Source organism: Amblyraja radiata, chromosome 2 (genome assembly GCF_010909765.2).
Source record: "Amblyraja radiata isolate CabotCenter1 chromosome 2, sAmbRad1.1.pri, whole genome shotgun sequence".
Lineage (NCBI taxonomy): Eukaryota > Metazoa > Chordata > Chondrichthyes > Rajiformes > Rajidae > Amblyraja > Amblyraja radiata.
The window spans coordinates 32,006,116-32,012,115 of record NC_045957.1 but is presented as its reverse complement, the minus strand read 5'-3'; the positions used below and the strand labels follow the sequence as shown (position 1 = coordinate 32,012,115).

Sequence of the window (6,000 nt, the reverse complement as noted above, 5' to 3'; positions counted from 1 at the left end):
GGATCACATTGGAATGGGTGGAAATGTCAGAATGTGCATTAATGCCTCAGCTCATTTACAACCTCTCATCACAATGATTACCACCCCTACAAAAATCCGGTGGGAGAGGAGCTACCATAAAGACTAATGGGGAACTGTGAAAACTAAAAAACAGAATGAAGTTCACACAAATCTTAGTAGTCAAGCTGCAGTATGCAGATGATATCTCCATTTGAATGCCTTCACAGATCTAACTCTGGAACAAGAAATGCCATTCATTAACTCTTCCCTTTTGCAACTCTCTGCCCTGCTCGTCCGTTCTGAGCCATTCCTTCGTGGCCTCTGGTGCTTTCCCCAGCAACTGCAGGAGGTGCAACACTTGTTCTTATACTTCCTCCCTCAGCATCAAGGGACCTAAACACCATTTCCAGGAAAAAAACATTCACATGCACTTCCTCCTACCTCGTCAACTGTATTTGGTGCTCCCAATATTGCTTCCTCATTGGTAAGAGGAAGCCCAAACCAATTTGCAAAGCATCTGAGCCATGTTCACAATGCAGAGCCCCAAGCCCCCAGGTGCATGCTATTTCAGTTTATTTTTCCGCATCAACTTGTACCCTGTCCATCCTCAGCTTTCTTCAAAGTCAGGGTGAGCAACAAACTAGAGGAACACTATCTCGTATTCCACACAAGCAGTCAAAAACTCAAATAGTATGAAGACTGAATTTTCTAATTTCACGTAATGCCCTCCTCCAAAATGTTCTCTCTCCGACCAATTTTCCACCAGTAATTCGAATTTTTTTACCCCCTTCCCCTACCTGGCTCCATAAGCCCATCATTCTACGCCTCCTTGGTTCACCAATTAACACTTCCTTTCTCTTTGCATTAGTTATCTCCCCTCCTGACGCAGGGCTTCGACCATTCCTTTCTACCCACAAATGCTGCTTGACCCACTGAGTTTGTCCAATAGATTGTTTGTTGCTCCTATCCTAATCTACTCCCATTGTATAACAAAGCCCCCAAATAATAAAAATTCAGACCATGCCCCAGTAAACCATGGACCACGTATAACAACTTAGAAGTCACTTTTCAGAGAAGGCAGGCACTATGAAATTCATTGCCTTCAATGAGCTAGTAAAATTGAGGTAAAGGATATTTCAGACCACTGATGTGATATAAACCTTACGATCAATCAAACAGTAATAATACCTGCCCAACTGCATGCTTCTGAATTACCTATAGCAACCCCTTCAAGATACTAATTTTAACTCCATATGTCACACTACCTCCTTCAGCATATTAAAATGTTCCCTTCATCATCATCCAGGAACATCCGACGCTGGAAAAAACGACACTTAAGAAATTCATTTACAATTTTACTTGCCCAGCTTTAAGACCAATTATCCAGTTTGATCCTCATCCACACAAGTTGGTCAATAGACAATAGACGCAGGAGTAGGCCATTTGGCCCTTCAGACCAGCACCGCCATTCAGTGTGATCATGGCTGATCATCTCCAATCAGTACCCCGTTCCTGCCTTCTCCTCATATCCCCTATTTTTAAGAGCCCTAGCCAGCTCTCTCTTGAAAGCATCCAGAGAATCTGCCTCCACCGCCCTCTGAGGCAGAGAATTCCACAGACTCACCACTCTCTGTGAGAAAAAGTGTTTCCTCGTCTCCGTTCTAAATGGCTTATTCCTTATTCTTAAACTGTGGTCCCTAGTTCTGGACTCCCCCAACATCGGGAACATGTTTCTTGCCTTTCGTATCTCAGAAATGTGGTCTCATTAGTTAAATGCAACTCTAAATTACCCCTAGTGTAGGAAGGGTAGAATCTATGTGGTCGATTATGGGAGTGCAGGATGAATAAAATAGGTCAAGTAAGAATTAGCACAAATAACAGGAAGTTTATACGGACTCTGAGCAGAGGGCCAGTTTCCGTGCTGCACATCTCCGAATCCAAACATGGATTCATGTGGATTAACGTGGAACAACACTGATTTCAGTCAATACAGTGCATTCAGAAATTATTCAGACCCCTTCACTTTTTCTTCATTTTGTTTGGTTACAAGCCTATTCTAAAATGGATTAAATTCTCTTTTTTTTTAATCATCGATCTACACTCAATGCCCCACAATAAAAAAGTGAAAACAGGTGTTTAGAAATTTTTGAAAGTAATTAAACATAAATAACTGAAATATCACCTTTAAACAAGTATTCAGACCCTTTACTCAGTACTTTGTTGAGGCACCTTTGGCATCGATTACAGCCTCAGGTCTTCGTGGGTATGACACTACAAGCTTGGTACACCTGTATTTGAGTAATTTCTCCCATTCTTCTCTGCAGATCCTCTCAAGCTCTGTCAGGTTGGATGGGGAGCGTCGATACACAGTTACTTTCAGGTCCCTCCAGAGATGTTCGATCGGGTTCAAGTTCGGGATCTGGCTGGGCCACTCAAAGACATTCACAGACTTGTCACGAAGCCATTCCTGCATTGTCTTGGCTGTGTGCTTAGGGTCGTTGTCCTGTTGGAAGGTGAACCTCAAGCCCCAGTCTGAGGTCCTGAATGCTCTGGAGCAGGTTTTCATCAAGGATCTCTCTATACTTTGTTCCGCTCATCTTTCCCTCGATCTTGACTCGTCTCCCAGTTCCTGCCGCTGAAAAACATCCCCACAGCGTGATGTTGCCACCACCATGCTTCACTGCAGGTATGGCATTGGCCAGGTGATGAGCGATGCCTGGTTTCCTTTAGATGTGACGCTTGCCATTCAGGTCAAAGAGTTCAATCTTGGTTTCACCAGACCAGAGAATCTTGTTTCTCCTGGTCTGAGAGTCTTTTAGGTGCCTTTTGGCAAACTCCAAGCGGGCTGTCATGTGCCTTTTACTGAGGAGTGGCTTCTGTCTGGCCACACTACCATAAAGGTCTGATTGGTGGAGTGCTGCAGATATAGTTGTCCTTCTGGAAGGTTCTCCCATCTCCACAGAGGAACTCTTTCAGAGTGACCATCTGGTTCTCGGTCATCTCCCTGACGAAGGCCTTTCTCCCAATTGCTCAGTTTGGCCACGCAGCCAGCTCTATGAAGAGTCCTGGTGGTTCCAAAGTTCGTCCATTTAAGAATGATGGAGGCCGCTATGCTCTTCGGGACCTGCAATGCTGCAGAAATTGTTTTATACCCTTTCCCAGATCTGTGTCTCAACACAATCCTGTCTCGGAGGTCTACGGACAATTCCTTTATCTTCATGGCTTGGATTTGGCTCTGACATGCACTGTCAACTGTGGGACCTTATATAGACAGGTGTGTGCATTTCCAAAACATGTCCAATCTGTTTAATTTACCACTGGTGGACTCCAATCAAGTTGTAGAAACATCAAGGATAATCAGTGGAAAGAGGATGAACCCAAGCTCAATTTTGAGTGTCACAGCAAAGGGTCGGAATACTTAAGTAAATATGATATTTCAGTTATTTATTTTTAATTATTTTGCAAAAATGTCTAAACACCTGTTTTCACTTCTTCATTCTGGGGTATTGATGATAAAAAAAATAATTTAATCCATTTTAAAATAAGACTAATGAAACAAAATGTGGAAAAACTGAAGGAGTTCGAGTACTTTCTGAATGCGCTGTATGCGTCATCATGGTTATCATTAAGGTCGCAATTGCTGCAGTAGAAATCTAACACTGTCCAGCATCAGCCATGCCGTGAAAGAAATGGAAGCAAATGGTTAGTAGCGAAGACTCCTCTTCCCGATTGGACCAGTGCTATAACACAATAATCAGTGCTGGGACCCTTGATGTTTGTGATGTGTTTTAACTTAGATATCAATATAATAGGTGTGATTAGTAAGTTTGCAGATAACAGAAATTTAAGTTGTTGTAGACAGTGAGAACAATCGTCTGAGGCTACAGCATGATATTGACATGGCCAATGATGCACTTGGGAAGGTAAAATAACAGTAGGAACTAGACAATGAATCCCAGGCCCCTAAGAAAATGAACAGTAGGACCTCGAGCTTCATGTTCAGTCTCTTGTAGATGGCAGCAAGATGAAGGAGCTAGTTGTCGTCTTCAGGAGCTTGTTGGAGTACATGCCCCACTCAGCATCAATGGTACCGAAGTGATAATAGTTGCAACCTTCAGGTTCCTTGGAGTAAACATTACCAATGATCTGTTATGAATCAACCACATTGAATCAACAGGCAAGAAGCTAACCAATGCCTCCATCTCCTCAGGAGACTGAAAAAAAAATCAACACAGCTCCAATAACTTCCACAAGATCAGCATCTTCTTATCTTATCAGGCTTCTGAACTCTCCTTTCCATTTGCTAGGGTGTGGACCAATTCTCCCCAACCTCATTGCAGCCCTTGAACTTTATCTCTGGAACAATTGCACTATAACGCTGATAATTTTATTCTGCATGCTATCCAAACAAATAAGATACAATACATAAAGATAATCAAACAAAACTGAAAATACATACGGTAGAGCAAAGGGAAATATAACGTTTTTCACTGTACTTTGGTACACATGACAATAAAACCTAAACGTAAAGGTGGTAAAAATAGCACATGGCATGTCAGGCTTCATCAGCCGTGACAAAGAATACAAGACTTAAAACATTATTTTATAATTTTACCAAACATTCATCAGGTCACACCTGGACATTGGGCAGTTTTGACCACCACACAATAGGAAAATTATGACAGCCTGAACAAGTGACAGAAGATCAAGAGGATATTTAGAAACAGAAGTAGATATTTAGCTCACTTTCAGGATGGCATTAAATTATCATCATATTACATAGAATAGTACAGCAAAGGTTCAGACCCTGGAAGACACAATGTTTGCGCCAAACATGTCAAGTTGATCTCATCTCAAACTGAAAATACACAAAATGTTGAAGTAACTCAGCGGGACAGGCAGCATCTCTGGAGAGAAGGAATGGGTGACGTTTTGCGTCGAGACCCTACTTCAGACAGAGTAACGGGAAAGGGAAACAAGAGACATAGACAGTGATGTAGAGCCAGATAGAACAAATGAATGAAAGATATGCAAAAAAAGTAACTATGATAAAGGAAACCGGCCATTGTTAGCAGTGGCCCAGGTGATAACAAATTTAGACAATGAGACTCAACAACACGACTTTGAAGCTGTTATGACTTGGGTGTGGGAGGGATGGAGAGAAGGGGGGGGATGCAAGGGTTACTCATCTCAAACTGATCTCACTTGCATGTACACAATACATATTCCCCTATTCCTTGCACTTCCATGTGCCTATCTAAAAGCCTCTTAAATGCCACGATATTAAGAAACAAATTGTCATTTCTATTTTTATATGTGCAAAATTAGCCAATTGTATTCTAAAAAATTGCAATACCCTTTGTCTGAAATAGGACAAATAATTAGAAAGGCAAATTATTTGTTAGCGCGTGCCATAAGAAACAGTATTTACCGCAGATAATCAAGGCTCTGAACCTACAAACAACAGTGTTTTGGCCTGCTTAACCAAAGAAATTTGCTTTCAAATGGGTACGTAAAAAGATAAGAAACCCAAAATACCATAACCATCCAATGAGAAAACAGTGGGTAAAGTCTTAATTCTGGAGTCCAATGAGAAGTCAGCTAATATATTCTTAATTCTTAAGACGCCTTGTTGGAGTCCAGATATCAAAGGTGCAGGGTGAGGAATTGCTCAATCAGAACTTGCTTGATGCTTACTTATCATGTAAATACTTGAAATTCAATGGTCCAGAAAGCTTTTGATGTCTTGATGACATATGTTTTTTTTTAAAAGCGTATGCCAAATCCACAGGGGGGAGGGGGACGACTTCAAAATGAAGCACAAGATTCAGAGAAATATACTAAATTGTGGAGGTAGCTTAACAAGGCAGCACCTGTTTCATTTGAATAATGTTTATTAGAATGAGACAAGTCTGTTTTAAAGCAAAGAAACAAAATGGAAGAGGAGTGAGAAAAAAGTTAATGAAACATTTACACAAGGAACCACTTTGTGCCTTCTAA

At 41.4% G+C, this 6,000-nt stretch overlaps 1 protein-coding gene across 5 annotated transcripts in view; it reads right to left on the bottom strand.

Annotated features, from left to right (window-relative positions):
• dnajb6 (DnaJ heat shock protein family (Hsp40) member B6) overlaps window positions 1–6,000 on the bottom strand; it is a 95,910-nt gene that overhangs the window by 75,224 nt on the left and 14,686 nt on the right. The window lies entirely within an intron of this gene.